This window comes from Tursiops truncatus, chromosome 8, assembly GCF_011762595.2.
Source record: "Tursiops truncatus isolate mTurTru1 chromosome 8, mTurTru1.mat.Y, whole genome shotgun sequence".
In the NCBI taxonomy this organism is placed as follows: Eukaryota; Metazoa; Chordata; class Mammalia; order Artiodactyla; family Delphinidae; genus Tursiops; species Tursiops truncatus.
The window spans coordinates 23,716,877-23,738,446 of record NC_047041.1 but is presented as its reverse complement, the minus strand read 5'-3'; the positions used below and the strand labels follow the sequence as shown (position 1 = coordinate 23,738,446).

The window sequence follows — 21,570 nt, the reverse complement described above, 5'->3', positions numbered from 1 at the left end:
ATGCATTCAGCAAGCCTGTGTCTTTTGGTTGGAGCATATAATCCATTCACGTTTAAGGTAATTATCAATATGTATGTTCCTATGACCATTTTCTTAATTGTTTTGGATTTGTAGGTCCTTTTCTTCTCTTGTGTTTCTCACTTAGAGAAGTTCCTTTAGCATTTGTTGTATAGTTGGTTTGGTGGTGCTGAATTCTCTTAGCTTTTGCTTGTCTGTAAAGCTTTTGATTTCTCCATCGAATCTGAATGAGATCCTTGCTGGTAGAGTAATCTTGGTTGTAGGTTCTTCCCCTCATCACTTTAAGTATGTCTTGCCACCCCCTTGTGCCTTGTAGAGTTTCTGCTGAGAAATCAGCTGTTAACCTTATGGGAGTTCCCGTGTACGTTATTTGTCGTTTTTCCCTTGATGCTTTCAGTAATTTTTCTTTGTCTTTAATTTTTGCCAGTTTGATTACTGTGTGTCTCGGCATGTTTCTCCTTGGGTTTATCCTGTATGGGACACACTGTGCTTCCTGGAGTTGGGTGGCTATTTCCTTTCCCATGTTAGGGAATTTTTCAACTATAATCTCTTAAAATATTTTCTCTGGTCCTTTCTCTCTCTCTTCTCCTTCTGGGACCCTTATAATGCGAATATTGTTGCATTTAATGTTGTCCCAGAGGTCTCTTAGGCTGTCTTCATTTCTTTTCATTCTTTTTTCTTTATTCTGTTCCGCAGCAGTGAATTCCACCATTCTGTCTTTCAGTTCACTTATCCGTTCTTCTGCCTTTGTTATTCTGCTATTGATTCCTTCTAGTGTATTTTTCTTTTCAGTTATTCTATTGTTCATCTCCGTTTGTTAGTTCTTTAATTCTTCTAGGTGTTTTTAAACATTTCTTGCATGTTCTTGATCTTTGCCTCCAATATCTTTCCGAGGTCCTGGATCATCTTCACTGTTATTATTCTGAATTCTTTTTCTGCAAGATTGCCTATCTCCACTTCATTTAGTTGTTTTTCTGGGGTTTTATCTTGTTCCTTCATCTGGTACATAGCCCTCTGCCTTTTCATCTTGTCTGTCCTTCTGTGAATGTGGTTTTTGTTCCAGAGGCTGTAGGATTGTAGTTCTTTTTGCTTCTGCTGTCTGCTTTCTGGTGGATGAGGCTATCTGAGAGGCTTGTGCAAGTGTCCTGATGGGAGGGACTGATGGTGCGTAGAGCTGGCTGTTGCTCTGATTGGCAAAGCTTAGTAAAACTTTAATCCGCTTGTCTGCTGATGGGTGGGGCTGTGTTCTCTCCCTGTTGGTTGTGTGGCCTGAGGCAACCCAACACTGGAGCCTACCTGGGCTGTTTGTTGGGGCTAATCGCAGACTCTGGGAGGGCTCATGCCAAGGAGTACTTCCCAGAACTTCTGCTGCCAGTGTCCTTATACCCCCGGTGAGCCATAGCCACCCCCTGCCTTTGCAGAAGACCCTCCAACACTAGCAGGTAGGTCTGGTTCAGTCTCCCCTTTTGTCACTGCTCCTTCCCCTGTGTCCCAATGCACACACTACTTTGTGTGTGCCCTCCAAGGGTGGAGTCTCTGTTTCCCCCAGTCCTGTTGAAGTCCTGCAATCAAACCCCGCTAGCCTTCAAAGTCTGATTCTCTATGAATTCCTCCTCCCATTGCAGGACCCCCAGGTTGGGAGGCCTGACGTGGGGCTCTGGATCTTCACTCCAGTGGGTCGACTTCTGTGGTATAAGTGTTCTGCAGTCTGTGAGTTACCCACCCAGCCGTTATGGGATTTGATTTTACTGTGATTGCACCCCTGCTACCTTCTCATTGCGGCTTCTCCTTTGTCTTTGGATGTGGGGTATCTTTTTAGTGAGTTCCAGTGTCTTCCAGTTGATGATTGTCCAGCAGCTAGTTGTGATTCTTGTGTTCTCACAAGAGGGAGTGAGAGCACGTCCTTCTACTCCGCCATCTTGGTCACAGGCTCCATGCATGCTATTTTAAATGGCTAAGTTTGTGGTAATTTGTTTTGTAGCAATTGAAAACTAATACAACAGGGATTTCACCCAGCAAGATTTCCTTCTTTCTTGGTAATCCTGTTCAGTTCCTACTTGATTTTGGTTGCCCTCCAGTGCCTTCAAAGAGTTGTTTTACATATTTTGAGTGGAGGTTATAATTGCCATCTGTGGGAGTGCTAGTAGGTTACAAACTATTTTACCATTGCCGGAGCTAAAACTCTCCATATTAATTTCAGGGTTTCCTTTTCTTTAAACATTATTTATATGGGCTTCATGTTAGTTATACAATATTTCATTCTGTTGAATTAGCATTCTCCTAATGTTAGCTATTTGGTTGTTTCTGATTTTTGCTCTAAAGAGCAAAAATATCTTTTATGAGTCTGTGTTTTGGTTTTGTTTATTTATTTACTTAGGATAAATTTGGGGTAGAGTTCCTAGGTTAAAGAGATTAGAGGAAATAAAGCCTTTGGAGGGATATGTGAGTTCACATTCTGCTATGCTACTTACTAGCTGTGAGACTGTGGCAATTTAACCTGTTGCAGCCTTATTTTCATCTTATGTGAAAAGTTAAGAAAGTCTGTCCTTTGTGGTTGTTTGAGCATTAAATTATATAGCTTATAGAAAGCACTGGGAAAAGAGAGGATACTTAATGGTAGATGAAGAGATGAGGATTATGATGATAGCTATTGATGTGTTTTGCCATCTTGCTTTCTGATAGTAAAATGTCAATTTACAGTTGGATTGCTTTCTTTAATAGGTCTTCTGTGTAACTAATGACACAAGGAGGGACAACTACAAAATGCAGAGCAAAGGACAGCATAGCTGAAGTTAAAGATGAAAGAACAGACTTTATAATACTACCGCATACATATTTGGTACTGAATCAGGTCTCCAAAAGATATCATTGTCCTATTCTCCTTAGTTTGTGCATCAAAAGGAAATCTTTTGAGATGACTTAGAGGGGTGGTTTCTGGGCATTTTTCTTTCCCTCTGTGCTTCGGTTTAGGTCTAGTATGTTTGTTCAGGCCGGCAGACTATATTATCTGGTTTGTTTCCAGTATAGCTGTCATTTGAATAATCTGAAAAGCTTTTTATTGGAGGTCTTTATCAAGTGCTGGTTGGATTTGTAATTTTCTTAGTTTACCACATCCTCCATAAATATACTTGTCTTGTCTCTGTGTCCCAATGGATGCTATTGTATTACAACTCATTGAAATAACATAGTCTTAGCATTCCATTCAAGCATTTTATTAATGTAGATGCCTGGGTTATATTGTTGCAGAATGTTTGTTATTGACAACTTGCTCTCTGTTTATTTGGATGGGGCAATAAATGTAGGTACTTAATTTACATAAGCCTATTAAATGAAATTCTCAAGAGGAAAGAAAATAATTTTAAATGCAGTTTACAATGTGGTAACAGCTGATCCACTTACAAATAAGCTCATTTAGTGGAATTGGATTGAATGAAGGAAAAAAAACTTTGCATAACATTATTGTTTGTGATATATACCAAACGGTATTTATGATACTGAGCTGCATGAAGAGATTAACTGTATTCCTACTGACCCTTCTCTTCTCTTCTTACCCCTAGAGGGCACTATTCCTATTGACCCCTTCTCTTCTCTCTTCTTACCCGTAGAGGGTAAAAGAAAGAGGGTTTTTGCTTTGTTTTCCAAAATGGTTCTATCAATGTGTAATTAAAATGGCTTTCTTTTAAAAGGGAAGCGAAGAGTCTGAGCTGCAGTTATTAGATGTTCTAAAAGTGTAGTTCAAGTTGCAAACCAAAGAATCCTCTCTCCCGAATGTTTGTTTCCTTTCTTGAATGAATAATTTTCAGACTTTTTTTTTCGGGGTAGAAATAAAATTAGCAAGAGAGTATGAATAGGACAACTGGATTGTTCTATTTTTAATATCTCTTCAGAAGTTTTTAAAAGTTGCTTCTGTAACGTCATAAGGATTTTGTTTCCATTGGCCATTGGGAGTTAAGAGCACAGTCATCAGAAGAGATTATTCTCACATTTTCCTCTTTGACCTTCACAAAGGTGCATTTCCTTTTTGAAAATGCACAAAGGTGCATTTTCTTTGACCTTCACAAAGGTGCATTTTCTTTCTTCAGCTAATGCGGAACATGGAGTCCATTTGTTTAAAGGGTTGCAGCCTTAGGGCACAAATATAACACATCAGCTCTTCCAGTTAATTTCTGGCAAGCTCAGGTGATGACTTTGATACGTTGGATCATGTATGGTATGGATATGGGACTTGGTTACCTTAGGAACCATCTTTTTTCTTAGGTTTCTGCTTAGGAATTGTGATTCTTAACAGGCAATTCTGCAGAAGATTTTCAGATTTGAATTTGGATGTAGAGGACTCACCCACATTCTTCAGAGAAAGAACAAGCCTAGAATTCTTCTCCCATTAATTCATTCTGCAATTGTTTTTAAAAACCTGGATATGGTTAAAATTTGTATCATCAGTTTTTCTCATCTGCAATTAAATTCTAGTTAGATTATTTCTCAACCACAAATTCTGCAGTTTCATTGTCCCAGGATCACTTTCTGCTTGCTTCTGTTCTATACATTTTATTAATCTATGGTAGTGTACTTGAGGCCACTATTCATGCACTATATTATCCTCATAACTGCTATTTTTTGTACATGTTTGTTTGGACATTACTTTTATGAAAGCAATTAATTTGACTAATCCTGTGGAGAGAACTGAATATTCTTTTTCTCATCAGTACATCATTAAAGTTGCAAATGAAAACTTTTTATAGTGACCCAGTTTGCAGTGTCTACCACCCAGTACGAGGCTGGGATCAAATCTTCTTGAGACCATTTAGAGTGTGAGGAAGATGGAGACAGACACTTGGGAATAGAAAAAGAATCCCACAGAAGAGTGGGATGGGAGGAAAGCCAGAGAGAGTATCAAGAAAGGAAGAATAATCAGTGATATCAAATTTTGCCTGACAGGTTAATTAATTTCTCCTAGATCTATCCCTTCCTTCCTGCTCACTGATGCGGCCTGAGTTAAGGTCATTTCTCTATTTTTCACACATATGTACTCTGTCTGAAATATCCTTTTTCAGTGTCTACAACATTATGAATTCCTGTTAAACCTGTAAAACTTCAATTGTTCATTGCTTCTTTGAAACTGTTACTAGCTCCTGTTCCTTGTGATTTCTGTCTATCATGTATAGGCTTCTGTCATTGAAATTATTTACCAGGTATTAAAATCATCTCTGTGACTATTTCTCCCATTAGACTGAGCATTTTAAGATAGGGACTGTTTTAATCAGTCTTGGACATCTAGTGCCTAACACAGTTTGGCTTTAATGGAAGCTTAAAAATAATCAAGAAAGAACTGCAAAGACTCAAAAGGGGTCATTAATTTTAGCAATGAGGCAATAATTGGTGACCTTTCCCAGAGCAATTTTAATCAAGTAGTGGAGGTGGAAGCCATATTGAAGTGGGTTGATAAATGAAGAGGTAAGTGGCCACAGTTGAGGTTGACTGTAAAAGGCATGGGTGGGAGTGGAGGCCGTAGCTGGCAGGGCAAGGAATATAAGGTGCAGAGTCTTATACTGTGTGTAAGCAGTGGGAGGTGTGAAAATAATTCAAGGCCTAAGTCAAGGAGCCCTGCACCTTATGGAAGACAGTGGGGACAGTGAAGAGCAGCAGGTTCAGGAGGGGTGGGAGGGATCCAATCCAGGGTATGGGGGAGAGGTGAGCTTTGGGAGTGACAAGCTGTCCACATTCCCTTGAGAACGAAATGAAGAAAAGTTTAAATAATTGACTCAGAAGTGAATTTAGGGAGAGAATCCTTTATTTTTTTAAACAGGTTTAATTCACTTTACTTTTCTGGTATAAAAGCTATGTGGTAACCACAGTTGGAGCCTGGGTCCTCTGCAGGGAGATTCTAGTTTGGGTCTTTTTGAGATGGTCAGTGAATTCCTGATAGGGAGACTTGGTGAAAGTGGTCTCTGTAGAGGCTTAGGGATACAGCTGTAGGTTTGGAGATGACATCAAAAGCAACTTTGGTGGAGTTGCCAGGGAGCATTCTAGCCATCCTCAGTACCGTCTGCAGCAGCTTCTTGGGTATAGGGGCCTAGATGATGCCAGTGCCCCTGGGGGTGAGGATGAGAAGCACCTGCGTAGAGCCACAGCAGATAGTCACCTTGCAAGGGACGGTTAGGGCTTGCTGATCTTGTGTCCCCAGTTGCCTCGTCACACGGGGTGATGAAGAGCCTGGCCTGGATGATAGCCCTGAGGATGGCAGTGGCTACCTCCATGGAGTGCTTAACACCCAGACCAGCAGGTCTGTAGTAAACCTTGGTGGTGACAAATGCCTTAAACCTGGTCCACTGGCCAGCACAGGTCTGCTTTTGCATGGGCATAATCTTCAAAACCTTGAGGGACATACCTGAAAAAAGTCAGTGATCTCAGATTCTGTAAAGGGCAAGGAGAAGAAAGAGATCTCCTCCAGGGACTTTACTTCATATCCTTGACCAGGCAGCTCAGTTTGGTGACAGGGACCCACTTCTTGTCCTTTGCCATGCCTCCACGGAGCCCTTTCCGTAGCACCTGCCCATGATCCACTGTTATGTGTTCTCTCGGAGAAGAAGTGCAGAATTCTTCAAATCAGGTGCTTTCTCCTCTTGTACCTTAAATTGGAGCCAAAGTTGAGTATACACCAGCAGCATAGGCTTGGTAGCAGTTCCTTTTTACTGTGTTTAGGTAGTTTGAACTGATGAGCAGAACAAAGAAGGAAATGTCATCTGTGTATTGTTTCATTCTGGTTTTTGTGAATGTCCTTATTCATTTCAGACTAATATTATAGGTATATCTGGGAGATAGCGCTTAAAATACTCGTGAAAAATATATGTGCAAGTTGATATTTTATACTACTGTATCATTCAGTTTCAAAGAAGAAGCTCTAGTCATTTGAAGATGCAATTGAGCAGGCACAATCTGTTCAAATATTCAAAATTAGATGTATTTTATAAGCTTTGAAAAGATCTTTTCAGTAAAATGACGTCATTTTTTGCTGGCTCCTGTAAAATTGGCTTGTCCTTTGTCAGCAGAATGACTGGAGTTCTGCTTCCTGTTTATAAAGCTAAACTTTTTTATCCTGAAAATTGTATTGCCAGGCATAGCCTGTAGGATACTTTTCATTGCAAGAAACAGGAAACACAACCAGAAATGGCTTAAAAAATGAGAAGAATTGTTAATTACATAATGAGAAACCTGGATGAAAGACAGTTTTATTGTCAGTTAATTCAACAAAGTTTTCAAAATCAAGGTTCTTTTCATCTTTCTGCTCTTAGTTAATATTGGGTTGACTTTTGTCCTCAGACTTGTCCCCTAATGATTAAAAAGACACTGTTACTCCAGACCAGTTAAATGAGAATCACTGTGGGGAAGTGAGGAAGTCCAGTCATTAGTCCATTTAAAAGTTCCCAGATGATTCTATCCTGCAGCTTGCTAGGACCCAGAACAGAGTTACACCAAATAAGGTTAACCCTGGGGATTATAATCCCAGCTACTGTGAAGTATATGGCCATTTGATAGCTGAAGAAAACAGGAGTTCTTTTACCAAGGAATAATGGAGAAGAATTAGGCCAATATTATCTGCCATGCTACAGATGATTTATTTAAAGTGTAAAAAACAAATAATATATTTTGAATTCATGTTTGATCATTATTATCACTTAAAAAAGCTATGTAAATTGTTCCTACCCCTTGCCTTAGAGACAAATCTTCAGATAGACATTTTATTAACCCAGTGAACTACAAAGAAAATGTTTCAGCTAGGAAGGAAGCAGGAGTATTAAAGCATACTTTCTGGCATTTGGTGTTTAGATAAATATCCATCTTTTTAGTAAATATAAAGTAATGATCTATGTTGCCTTGTCTAAGGATTGTAGTCGACTCTTGATCAATCAGAATTGAGTCTCTTCTTCATGGGTTATATAATGTGTGCTCTTTGTTGTGGCTCTCTTGTTTTTTAATTTTCAGATGCATTCTACCTCTGCCAACATGTGCCAGACAGAATTTGTTATTATCCCTTCTAAACTTTGTGTTGCTTAATGACGTTACCATTTTCCAGCCAAGACATTTCACTTGTATTCGTATAGCATCTCTGGCAAGCATGTTTTCTCTTCTTTCTTGCTCACAGACATTCTGCCACTTGAGAGTCTCCTTTGCTTTTGACTCCGAAATACCATCTTAAAAGGTCCTCACTCTCCTTCCCTTTGCTCCCCATGTTTTTCAGTCTCTCTGTTTTAGTCTATCCATAATAGTGCTTCTGGAGTTATCATCCTAAAATTTAGATTGGATCATGTTTTTACATTGCCCTATCTACCACTTATCTACAGAATAAAAATTCAGTGTGTTAGATTGTCTTTTCCAAGATAGTCATAAAAATATTTCCCGTTTCACACACTCTGCTTTATACTGTGACGTTGATAGTCCTCCCATGAAGAGGTGGGGTCTGTGTCCCTTCACTAGAATCTGGGCAGGCTTCTGACTGTGGTGGAAGAGACACTAATGTGACCACCTAGACTAGGTCATAAAGAGTGATAGGGCTTCTGCCTGTACCTTTGGGATACTTAGTATTGGAACCGAAGTCACCATGATGTGAGTGAGAGCCCAGCCAAAACCTTCCCTGCAGCCCTTGCTAAGCTTCCAGCTCCCACCATCTTCCTGCCCTGTGAGTGATCTTAGAAGTGGATCCTTCCCCCAGTTAAGCCACCCAAGCTGACCTTTGTGGAGCAGGACTGAGCCATCTCTGCCAAGTTCGCCTATATTGGAAAATCATGGGGGAAAAAAAAAAGGTTACTTGCATTTAAAGTGACTAGATTTTTCTTTTTAAAATCAGCTTTGATGAAGTATAAGGTACATAAATTTCAATAATGTTCAGTATACAATTCAATGAATTTTGACAAATTTTTGCAGTCTTTTCACAGTAACACAATCAAAATAGAACAGTTACATCACTTTACAAAGTTCTCTTGTATACCTTTGCATTCAGTCTTCTGTCACTATCCTTAGTCCCTGGTAACCGCTGATCTGCTTTCTATTATTAGAGTTTTGCCTTTTGCAGAATGGAAAATTTGTTTCTGTGCTAGTTTTTGGCTGTTATAAATATACCTGTTATGAATAGTCAAGTATAAGTCTTTTTGTAGACCTCAGTTTTCACTAGTAAAGAGTGGAATTGCTGGGTTATATGGTAGTACATGCTTAATTTTTTTAACTGCCTGTTTTCCAAAGTAGTTTTTCCAGCAATGTATGAGAGTTTTAGTTGCCCTGTGTTTTTGCTGGTTCTTGCTGTCTTTTTTTTTTTTTTTTTAAGTTCAGCCATTCTCATGGGTGTAAAGGCATCTTATTGCTGTTTCAATTTGCATAGACCTAATGACTAGTCGTGTTGACATCCTTTGTGTGTTTGCTATTTCTATATCTTATTTGATAAAGTATCTATTCAAGTCATTCTGCCATGTAAAAAAAGATTGGATTGTTTATCTCTTTAATACTTAGTTTTAAGATTTTTTATATATTTGGGATATGTTTCCTATCAGATATATAGTTTGTAAATATTTCCTCCTGTTCTGTGGGTTGTCTTTTCACTTTCTTGATGGTGTCCTTTGAAGCACAAAGTTTATAATTTTCGTCAAAGTACATTTTATCAGTTTTTTATTTTGTGGTTCATGTCTTTTGTGTTTTATCTAAAAAAACAAACAAACAAACAAAAACTTTGCCTAAACAAGGTCACAAAGATTTTTCTTCTGTGTTTTCTTCTAGAAGCTTTATATTTTTAGCTCTTGCATCTAGGGGTATGACCCATTTTGAGTTAATTTTTGCATATGGTGTGGGGGAAGTTTCAAAGTTCATTTGTATATTTTCAACAACATTTGTTAAAAAGAAGACCATCTTTTTCTCATTGAAATATCTTGGCACCTTTCTTGAAAATCAGTTGACCATATTCATATGGGTTTGTTTCTAGAGTATGTGTTCTGTTCCCTTGATTATCTGTCTATCCTTGTGCCAATATTATACCCTCTTGATTACTGTAGCTTTATAGTCAACCTTGAAATCAATTAGTGTTAAGTTTTCCAACATTTGTTCTTTTTTCAAAGATGTTCTAACTGTTCCAGGTTCTTTGCATTTCCATATAGATTTTATAATAAGCTTTTAATTACTATGAAAAGGTTTGCTAGAATGGGGATTGGATTGAATATTGATTAATTTACTGACAGTAACATCTTTAAAATAGTATTTTTTCTCATTTTGCATATCCATTTACTTAGTTCTTTTAGCAGTGTTTAGTAGTTTTCAGTGTATAAGTTTTGCACACGTTTTGTTAAATTTATTCTTTGCACTAATGGTGGCATTCCAGATAGGGTTCAGTTACTAAAGAACACTCAAAGGGTCCAGAATTAGAAATTTATTGCAGGGAAAGGATTCAGTATAGCAACAGGATTAGAACATTAAGGATATGTGTTGCAGCCAGAGGTTCCCTCACTGCAAGAGCTTTAGAAGGGCTAGGCATGACCCCTGACTGTCCTCTTTGTTGATCATATGGACACACTTTTTCTCTCAGATCAGGTGCCACTGATGTGTGCACAGAACCATGTAGCCCCTAATGGAGTCTAGGCTGGTACTCCTTATACTCTGCTGGTCATGTAGGCATAGTCTTTCTCATAACCAGCCCCAAAGGTAGAGCCCTCTGTGGTGTTTCACTAAGACCAGATGCAAATCATCAAATCTCACTTATCAATAAACATTGTTGACAGTCTGATACAAACTACCCTGAAACTTACCTTAAACCCATCAGTACAAAGCAACACTATCAAGCCATACATTTCATGTCTTGACAGGGATCAGCACCATACAGGTACATTTTTACTTTAGCAGAACAACTCGGGCTAATTCCAGGTGTGCTGCAGTTGACTCACATCCCTAAATTTCTCTTTGGTCCTGTTATAATTGGTATTTAAAAAAATTTCTATTTCCAATGTGTATTGCTTTTATATGTAAATAAAACATGCTTTTTGTATATTGACCTTATATCCTGTGACCTTGCTAACTCACTTATTACTTTTAGTAGCTTTTTGTAGATTTCCTAGGAATTTTTACATTGAAAGTCTTGCAGTCTTTGAATAAGGGTAGTGTTTCTTCATTCTTACCAATCTGCTTTTATTTCTTTTTCTTGCCTTGTTGCATTGGCTAAGAACTCTAGTACAACGTTGACTAAAAGTGATGACAGCATTCTTTCTGATTTTAGAGATAAAACATTCAGTATCTCAGCATTAAGTAGGATGTCGTCTCTAGGATTTTTATAGATATTATTTATCAAGTTGAAGGATTTCCTTTTCCTTTTATTCCCAGTTTTTATCATGAATGGATATTGAATTTTGTCAAATACCTTTTTTGCTTTCATTAAGACAATCATTTGGTTCCTTTGGTGGTGGCAGGGGTATGTTAGTCTGTTAATATGGTGAACTTGTATTGATTTTTGAATGTTAAACCAGCTTTGCATTCCTGGAATAGATCTCTCATGACCATGATTCTTTTTATATATTGCTTCGTTCAATTTGCAAATATCCTGTTAAGGATTTTTAGTTCTGGGTTTATGAGAAACATTGGTCTTTAGTTTTCTTTTTTTGTAATACCTTGGTCTAATTTGGGTATTAGGGTAATGCTTGACTCACAGAATGATTTGGAGCCTGTTTCTTCTTCCGTATTTTGCACAAGTTTATGCAGCATTGTTATCTATTTCTTACATGTTTGGTATAACTCACCAGTGAAGCCATCTGGACTTACGAATTTTCTTTGTGGGTAGGTTTTTAAACTACGAATTCTTTTTCTCTAATAAATATAGGGCTATTCAGTTTATCTGTTTTTTTCTTGGATGACCTTCAGTAGTTTGTATCTTTCAAGAAATTTGCCCATTCCATTTAAGTTACTGAATTTGTTGATATAGAATTCTTAGTAATATTGTCTTAGTCTTTTAATGTCTGTATGATTTGTAGTGATGTTCTCTCTTTCATTCTTGATATTGTGAATTGTGTTTACTCTCTTTTCTCCTTGTCAATTTTACTGACCTTTCAAAGAGCTCGTTTTGGGTTTATTGATTTTCAATAAAGACATTGTTTTTACGTTTTTTGTTTTATGATGGCAGAACTATCCTTATTCCTCATAACCTTTATAGTACAGATCCCTTCTGTTCTAATTGAATGTGTACTTGTGTTTCACCCCTTCATCTCCCAGGTGAATATGCTTTTTGGGACAACTGTTGTTATTCATCTTTGTCATTTTGACAGAATCTTAATTTAAATTGGACTCAGTAATAGAGAATAAAGATCTTGGAAGTTAGCATAAGTTGATTTAGTGTTCTGGTAACTGCCTCATACAGAATTCAATAGTAAGTTAAAACAAAAAGGCATAGAGAGAATTCTCATTATTTGGATGGAAAATTTAGCCTTTTTTAAATAAAAAATTGTCTCTATAATGTGTTTTAAATATTTACATCTTTATTATGATTCACATGCTTTAGGTAATTCCGGTCTCATTTTCTTTTGGTATATAAAAGGGGAAGGGCTCTTTTAGTACATTTATCTGATTTAGAGCTTTCTTTTAACCTCACTTCAAGTCTTTCTCGCATGCTGCAGTGGAGATGAATGCAAAGGAATCGATACTAGGATTTAACAGAATAAATAAATGATTTCTATTATGAAAAGAGCCACTCTAGGAAATAAAGCTCTATCTAGTAAATATGGGCTTACTTAGTACATTTAGCATGTGACTGGAGTTACCACAATTTTGTTTATAAAATCTTTCAGAATTTCATCTATCATGTAATTTGTAAAGAGAGCTGTATCATTATCACAGCAGCTCAAATTCTGGAATACTTCCATTGTGCTTGGCCAACAGCGAGTAACAGAACAGTGGTTATTTGCTGACCTTTTCAGATATTTTTAGATGAAGAAAGGTGTAAATAAATAAAGCAATTCTTTGATTCCTGATAAATGGCCTGGAGGCTGATCTTGTGCAGTTTACTGTACCTTTATCTGCTTGCTCAGCCACTCCTTAATAAAGATCCCAAGGGAGCAGACTGAGGCTACATCCTTCCTCTTACCCATGCTAGAAATCTTAGCAACTTCATCTTTGAACTGATCCCTAAAATTGTCATTTCTTTCAATTTTTCTAAACAGTTTTTCTTGACTCCCTCCTTCCAGCTCTCATTTCCATCTGATATATTTTAATATATTGATGTCATTTTAATCTTGGTAAAAACATTGCAATTATATCATTCTTTTGCCCCCAAACTTTCACAGAATAAAATACTCTAAACTCTTCATCCCCAGTAAATGATTTACTTGGTTTCACTGCCTTGGGACATGGACTCATCCTCAGTTATTCACCATTTCATTCTCAATTTTTAAAAATATTTTAGTAATATTTTAAAACACACATGAAATTTCCCATGTTAACTGCTTTCAAGTATACAGTTCAGTATTGTTAAGTATATTCACACTGTAGTGCAACCAGTCTCCAAAACTTTTTCATATTGCAAAACTGAAACTATTTATTAAATAGTAACACCACTTTTTCTCATCCCTCCAGCCCTTGGCAACCATCATTATACTTTGTTTCTATGAATTTGACTAATCTAGATTTCTCATATAAGTAGAATTATACAGTATTTGTCTTTTTGAGACTGGCTTATTTCACTTAGCATAATGTCTTTAAATTCATCCATGTTGAAGCATGTGTCAAAGTTTCCTTCCTTTTTAAGGCTGAATATCAGATCCCTTTTTAAGAGCAGGATTTTTTATGGGAAGGGGATTGAAGATGTTAGAATATTAAATATGTGAGAAGAATTATTATAGTTAGAAGGTAGGCTGGTGGGGGGAACATTGTGGGGCTTCTGAAAGTTTCAACTTTGCTTACCCTACTTGTGTAGGGTAGCAGAATATGCCACCCCCAAATATTCCACTGGGGCATAAGGATTATTCTGAGTCAAAGGCACATAAACAGCAGATGCAAGAAGGCCATTCTGACCTTTCTTTTTCTTCTTGAAAGCAAGAGGTAAACTCTCATGTAAAAGGTGCCTTCTGGGTATCAGGTGAAAGGAAAACATTCTTACTACTAGAGATGGGGAATAGAAGCTGGGAACAATCTGTACAAACAAACCTTGTTACTAATCCTTATCTTCCTAGTCACTTTTCCACAATTAACTGCTCTAGCCCAAACCCTTTGTCTTGTTACATCTTCACAATTTACACCTCTTTATCCAACCACACATATAAGCTTTTGGCCCTAACTGCTTCTTTGGGTCTTTATTTTCCTTGTGAAGGCTTTCAGATACACAAAAAAATTACTAAATAAAATTTGTGTGCTTCTCTCCTGTTAATGTGTCTTGTGTCAATCTAATTCTTAGGCCCATCTGGGAGAGGGTAGAGGAGAAATTTTATCACCCCCTCTCCCCCCAGTCTTGTTTCCCATTTACTGAGTTTCCTGTAGGTATTAGTAGTGCCTGGGTTTTTGTAATTTTTTTAATTTAAGTAAAATCCCATCTCAGACCAAGTTTATTTCTAATTAATAGACATACTGATTCAATAATGTATCTGCTGTCTTAGGAATCACCTTTTCTTTGCAGTCTTTGCGATACATGTTTTTTGTTTTTGTTCTTTCACTGAAGATCTGTTAAAATTAATGTTAATGTCTTTTTGGACTCATGATAACCCAGATGACCTGAAAAATAAGTTGTTTCTTTGGAGTTCTCTTAGTCATTGGTAAGCGTGTGCATGACAAAGTTTACTTTTCTTGTTATATAATAAAACAGTCTTCAATGTAAAAAAGTTCAGTCTTCAATTTGGACAGAATTTTTTTTTCTACTTACTGTGTAGCAAATATGATAGTCTTCTGAAAGGATTAGTTCTTGGCCTCCTTGAACCAGAACCACCTAAGAAGTTTTTTGGGACAAATCTGATCACTTTATACCTCCAGAGTATGCCCCTGCCTTTTTCTATATGTGAATTCCAAAATCTTTAGCTACTAAGTGTTTTATAGTCTGGTGCAAAACTAAGTCCATGTCCTATTTCTTGTCAGACTCCAATTCTCTCCTTTCTCACTTTCATCCCTGCCTTCATCTCAATGAAATGACTTAGAATTCTCCAAATGTGGCATACCTTTTCCTTGGCTTAGCAAATAAGATTCTCCCTGCTTGGGATACCCAATTCTTGTTTCTCTGTATCTGGTGAAATCTCCCTATTTGATGGAAGCCTTTGTCTGCCAGGGTTTCCTTTTTTTTTTTTTTTTTTAATGAATGAATGAATTAATTAAGCTGCATTGACCCTTCGTTTCTGCACACGGGCTTTCTCTGGTTGCGGCGAGCGGGGGCTACTCTTCGTTGCAGTGCACGGGCTTCTCATTGCGGTGGCTTCTGTTACGGAGCACGGGCTCTAGGCGCATGGGCTTCAGTAGTTGTGGTGCACAGGGTCAGTAGTTGTGACGCATGGGCTTAGTTGCTCCGCGGCATGTGGGATCTTCCCTCACCAGGGCTTGAACCCGTGTCCCTTGCATGTGCCACCAGGGAAGTCTCTCTGCCTGGGTTTCTTATCTGAACCTCAGAACTCAGTGATTTGAATGACTGTTTCTCAGTTTTTTTAAAGATGGTGTATGAAAAAAAATAAAGATGATGTATGAATATTATCATTCTAGACGTATAAGAACAAAGTTAATTTATTACCTTCAATGGATACTTTAGGGCATTAGGAATTAATTTTCTTTTGAGATCCCTACTAAAAAAGATGTAGTCTGAGTTTGTTTCCTTCTATTGCCCTTGCACAAATTTTATACTCCTTTGGAACATTTGTCATATTAGAATTATTTGTTTGTATATTATATATTATTTTTTGTCAGTTTTTCCATTTAGGCTGGACATCTAGAGAACAGTCTGTCTTATTTATTCTCACACCCCAGTACGCGGCACCATGCCTGATATAGTGTTGATGTTCAATAAATTTTAGTGAATATAGATAGATACAGATGCTGAGGATTATATTGACTTCCTTAAAGTAGTTTAGCTTCATTTTTTTCAGCATGACTATACTCCACGTTCTTCATTCCCTTTTCAAACTTATTTTTGTATTTGCTTTCTTTCTTAAATGAGCACCTTAATATTTGCTACCCTATTCTCTACTTGTCTATATATCACACTTAAGCAATTTTCTTGTTCCTTGTGGATGCTCTACCTGCTTAAATAGAGCGAAGTGCTCCTATTGGTATGGATTTTTGGAATCTCTAGTGTCAGATTTATAAGAAATTAAACTCATTGATTAATTGACAGCTACATGGAAAATTGTATGAGATGATGCTTTTGCCTAATTTTATTTGAATAATAATGTTGCTTTTGTAGTATTTATAATTTGTGTTATCTATTTCCATTTTCTCAGTTGATAATTTTCACTATACATTATTATACTTACCCTTTGAGTGTTTGCTCTATGAATTGATTTCTCATCCAGATGGTAATTTCCCTCCATTCTTTTTGCACCCCTATCTGTCCAGTATGTAGAGATGGAAGTAGATATTGGTCGTTATTTGATGTCATTTTGTCAAGTATATGCTACGTTCATCAAGAACAAAAGAGTTAATCCTTCGAATTGGCAGAACCACAGACAATGCTGAGGTATCAATTCTCTCTCAGACTCTGGAGGATAATGACAGTACAGCTTCTCTTCATGGAAAAGACTCTGTAGTTGTTAGATTATGGACTTTGGAATGTCAGAATGGGTTCTTTGCCAGAGTGTGATTGTTTCAGTTTTTGTCAAGCAAATATTAAACTAGACCATAGTTTTCTAACAATATTAGAATAAAACAAAAAATTTGTCTTCATGTCTCCTTACCTGCCTAGCCTATGAAGATTGATAGGACACATTCAATATTTTGTTAACTGCTGTAGAATCAGCAGTAGGTTTCTGTTGTGTTGTGTTGTCTTTCTCCTCTCCTTAAAGCTTGAGATAAGTGTGCTTTTTTGAGGTTGATTAGAAATATGTTTTCAAAGTGTCTGAATTGGTGAAATGTTAAACCATTCCAAGATTGGAAGTAGCTTGGCATGTGTGGAGAAAACCACATTGCTAGTGGATTAAGATATCAGAAGACCTGTGAATCCTGACTATATTCTGTTCTGTTTCCTGAATTTGTTCTTAACTTCTTATAGCCTCAGTTTTCTCTTGTTGTGAAAATCAAATGAAAACATACACAGTAATATTTATATAGACTGTATGGAACAAATGTGAAGTGACATTACTTTCTGTGTTTGGTTGATAGGGTATTATTAAGCCAGCTCCCATTTTCTCCTGCTTGAATACATTCTTCATATTCTTCTTGCCCCGTTATAATGCATCCAACCTTGAAAACCCTCTTCCTCATGAAAAATTTGAGTATTTTTTAAAATGTGCTAGACACTGATAAATAAAAACATAACTAGTAAATAGCAAAGTTAGAATTCAAATCCAGGTCCTTTTTACCCCTGAGCTTGTGCCGTTAACCAATATATGCTATCAACTATCAACATTCTTTTATCATCATTAATGTTAGAATGGTGATCTTGAGAACCTTATTATTCAAAGATAACTGTTAATTAAAAGGGAGCTATAGGAAGCTTGACAAAGAAAATTATAGAAATTCTCAACATGACACTGTTCTAGTAGGTGTATTTGTAGTCAAAACAAACAAACAAAAAAATAGAATCAGTGTGAACTGAGGACTGTGTGGCCTGTTGTGGCTCATGAAGTGGAACCCATCACTTCTCTGTTCAGAAAACGCAGAAATGTGTGTGGGTAAGTCTGGAACATCCAAATAATCGTGCATTAATGTGATTTAAAATTTACTAAATGCAATAATACTGTTACTCGAAAGATGCCAGGTTTTTTTTTTTTTAATTCTTTAAAGCAATCTTTCAAAATTTTTTTGAATTTTATTTATTTTTTTATACAGTAGGTTCTTATTATCCATTTTATACATATTAGTGTATATATGCCAATCCCAACCTCCCAATTCATCATATTTCATCATTTGAATTTCTTTCAAATTTTTATTAATCCATTTTTATTTATGTACCAGAAGAAGTATCTGATTTCTTGTACAAAGTTTATGTTTACAAGACAGCAGAATTTTATTTCTCTTCAGGGAGATGTCATTCTCTCAAGTCTGGTTCTGTATTGCTTAGAATAAGTTGTTTTTCTTTTGTAATTTTCTGAAACCTTATGAGATTTTTAAAAAGATAATTAAAAGATCCCTAGAGTTAGTTGCTTACATTGCATGGAAAGAGACAGGTATGTGCTTTTAATTTTTATATGTGCACTTTAGTGAAAATTACCCCTCCCCCCTCATTAACAAGGTGAATTTTTGAATGAGAAAGTGCTAACTTAGGATACTTGTTTCATGAATTTATCTTTCCAGGCTTGAAATTTAATTATATCACTCCCTCAGATTTAGATATAAATACAGCTCCTAAGTACTGTCAGCAGAAGCTACCTATAAAACTGATGTCCGTATAATTTTTATAAATCCAACATTTAAGAAAAAGTAGAAAATATAGTTCTTAGAAAAGCCAATCAGATTTAAATGTATTCTGTAGAACTGATACTCTGCTATTACAGACACATGCGGTCTCCACCAACCTTTTCTTTTTCTTTTGGCTGTTTATTTCAGTTTCCTCTGCTTTTTCTTTCTTTCTTTTCAAACAAATGAGTCTTTGCCAGCAGCATTCTTTCAATCTATCCAATTTGCTTCAATATTGAAAGTTTTTCTGCTACCTTTGTTACTCAGGGTGATTTCCATCCAGATGAATAATATTATCCAGGAGCAGTATTTTAGAACCTTTAAGGATCTGTTTTTCTTTATCATTGCCGTTCACATTATATCTGTGAGGCATATATTATGTAAATAAAAGTTATATTTTGAAATCATATAAAATATACTTAATATATATTTTTATATGCTCATTCTTTTATATTTTTAGGTAAGTAAATTTCAGATATTAATTTCAGCAGAAAGTTTTTGATTTCAAATGATCTTTTGCTTATAAAGTAATCTCTAGGTAATAGAAACTGAGAGATAAAGCAAATGCTTATGTGTTGGAAATAAATATCTTTGGTTGTTGCCCCTGGACTGTGTTTTCCTTTTGCTAACCTGTGAGGATCACATGAAATAATTGCATTTTGGGGATATTTTCTCACTTTTGAGTTCTGTAGCTTCTCATCTCTTTTTAGAGTAAGGCATTGCTAATGGGTCTCTTTTCAAGGCAATTTCTATCTTTTCTCACTTGTGAGCCTTTTTTTTTTGCTTTACCACAGAATTGAAATATAAGTTGGCTTTACCACAGAATTGAAATATAAGTTGGCCAAAAAGATCAAACTCTCACAGTTAATTCAGTAGGCATTTATTGAGGGCATTGTATGTTGTGTTAAGTCCAAGTACATCAAAGAAATAAAAATGAAATCAAATTAGCGAGCTGTTCTAAGGCAATGCATTAGTTTTCTATTGCTGCATAACAAATTTCCACAAATTTAGCAGCTTAAAACAATATACATTTATTATCTCGTGTGTTTTTGTGGCTCTGGAGTCTGGGCACAGTTTAGCTGGTTCTCTGCTCAGGGTCTCACAAGGGTGCAGTCAAGGTATTGGCCAGTCTACATTCTCATCTAGGGACCTGAATGGAGAAGAATCCTATTCTGGGCTCATTCAAGTTGTTGGCAGAATTTCTTTGGCAGCTGTATGATGTAGGCCCCAGATTTTGGTTGGCCAACTAAGGGTGATCACCCTTAGTTCCTAGAGGCTGCCCACAGCTCCTTCCATGTGGGCTTCTCCAGTGTGGCTGCTTACCTCATTAAGCCTGCAAGGGGAGTTGTAGCTCCAGTCTGCTGGTAAGATGGAGGCTTATATAATGTAACACAATCATGGGAGTGATATCTCATTACCTTTGCCATATTCTGTTGACTAGAAGAAAGTCATAGGTCCTGCTTACGCTGAAGGAGACGGGATTACACAAAGGCACGAACACCAGAATGTGGGATCATGGAGAGTCACTTTCGGATCATTCTGCCGCAGGCAAGATGGAAATAAATGGGTGATAAGTAAACCTTGAGTAATTAAAAATGGTACATTTTATTGCTTATATATATTATGTTCATGCTGGGATTAGATTAGACAGTGTTGAAGCTGGGCCATTACTGTGATTGGCACTTTGTTGAAGCATGGTTTCTACTTTGACGAGACTGTGTGCAAGCTAAGGATGAGGTCTATCTCACGAAGCCCTGTAGTCTGTGTGCCCTAGCATTCCAAAGACATACCTACATATATTTGAGCCTCCATAGTAGAGGCCAGCATTTCTTTCTCTCCACATTTTATTCATTAAGATTTCAGAATTGTCATCAAACTTTTAATATAGTTAGTTGCTTTTGTTTAAAGTAGCAAACAATGCAGACATAAATGATAAGTTTCTTATTAGGCTGAATAAAAATCTCATTAAAATAATCATTTAGACATGTATAGTGGATAATTTTTTTTAGATTTATGTGTTCTTGGAAAGCAGCAATATGTTATATTTTTAGATTTCATAATAACCTTAGGGTTTCGTTTTTTGCTTCAACTTATTCAGCTGTTTAAACAGGTAATGAGATTAGTTCCATTGAATTTTTTCACCTTTTCTTATTTTTCCTCCTACTTAATACTAGGCTTTATTTTACATTGCTCAGTTGATATCATGAATTTAATGACTTAGAACAGTGACCTTTAATTTTGGCTATAGATTAAAATAAAAGATATCAAATTTCTCAGTGTCCTGCCTCTGCAACCTCAGTTTATTTATGCCAATATGAGCTGCTTTAATTTTAAAGATTTCTGGATTAAATTCACATTTTAAAAATATTTTTATTCTTGGAAAATATACCAATTTAATAGTGAAAGTTAATATTTGTAGATATTATTGAAAGTTAAATATGTAGAATAAATCATAGTCTTTTAAAAATGTTTATACATTTTTCTTTTTTTTTTAATTGAAGTATACTTGATAAGAATTCTGTTTATACATAAAAAAAAACTTTTTTATTAAGAAGAACTGCAGGGCTTCCCCGGTGGCGCAGTGGTTGAGAGTCTGCCTGCCGATGCAGGGGACACGGGTTCGTGCCCCAGTCCGGGAAGATCCCACATGCCGCAGAGCGGCTAGGCCCGTGAGCCATGGCCACTGAGCCTGCGTGTCCGGAGCCTGTGCTCCGCAATGGGAGAGGTCACAACAGTGAGAGGCCCGTGCACCGCAAAAAAAAAAAAAAAAAAAAAAAAGAAGAAGAACTGCAACAACAAGAAAAAGTGGGTGGAAGGGACTTGAATAGATATATCTTTTCCCCTGGCTGTATTCTTTTGATCTTGTTTTATAACATGAGTTATGAGAGCAGTGATGACAACCTATGTGGAGAAGAGTAGGATGTACTGTACCCAGTTGCATTTATAGATGATTTATAAGTTTGGCTTGGAGGGCTGGCGCGTGTGTGTGTGTGTGTGTGTGTGTGTGTGTGTGTGTGT

The 21,570-nt window shown here is 36.6% G+C and overlaps 1 protein-coding gene and 1 pseudogene across 3 annotated transcripts in view; one reads left to right on the top strand and one right to left on the bottom strand.

Moving 5' to 3' along the window:
• Positions 1-21,570, top strand: part of DDX10 (DEAD-box helicase 10) — a 288,051-nt gene that overhangs the window by 126,122 nt on the left and 140,359 nt on the right. Inside the window, exon 15 of one of the 3 annotated variants that reach the window (XR_012333339.1) lies at positions 19,994-20,100. The exons of the other annotated variants lie outside the window; for them this stretch is intronic. The gene's annotated coding sequence lies outside the window, so the exon portion shown is untranslated. The remainder of the gene's footprint in view (positions 1-19,993; positions 20,101-21,570) is intronic. 3 annotated transcript variants of the gene reach the window in all.
• Positions 5,805-19,979, bottom strand: LOC101339645 (small ribosomal subunit protein uS5 pseudogene; annotated as a pseudogene).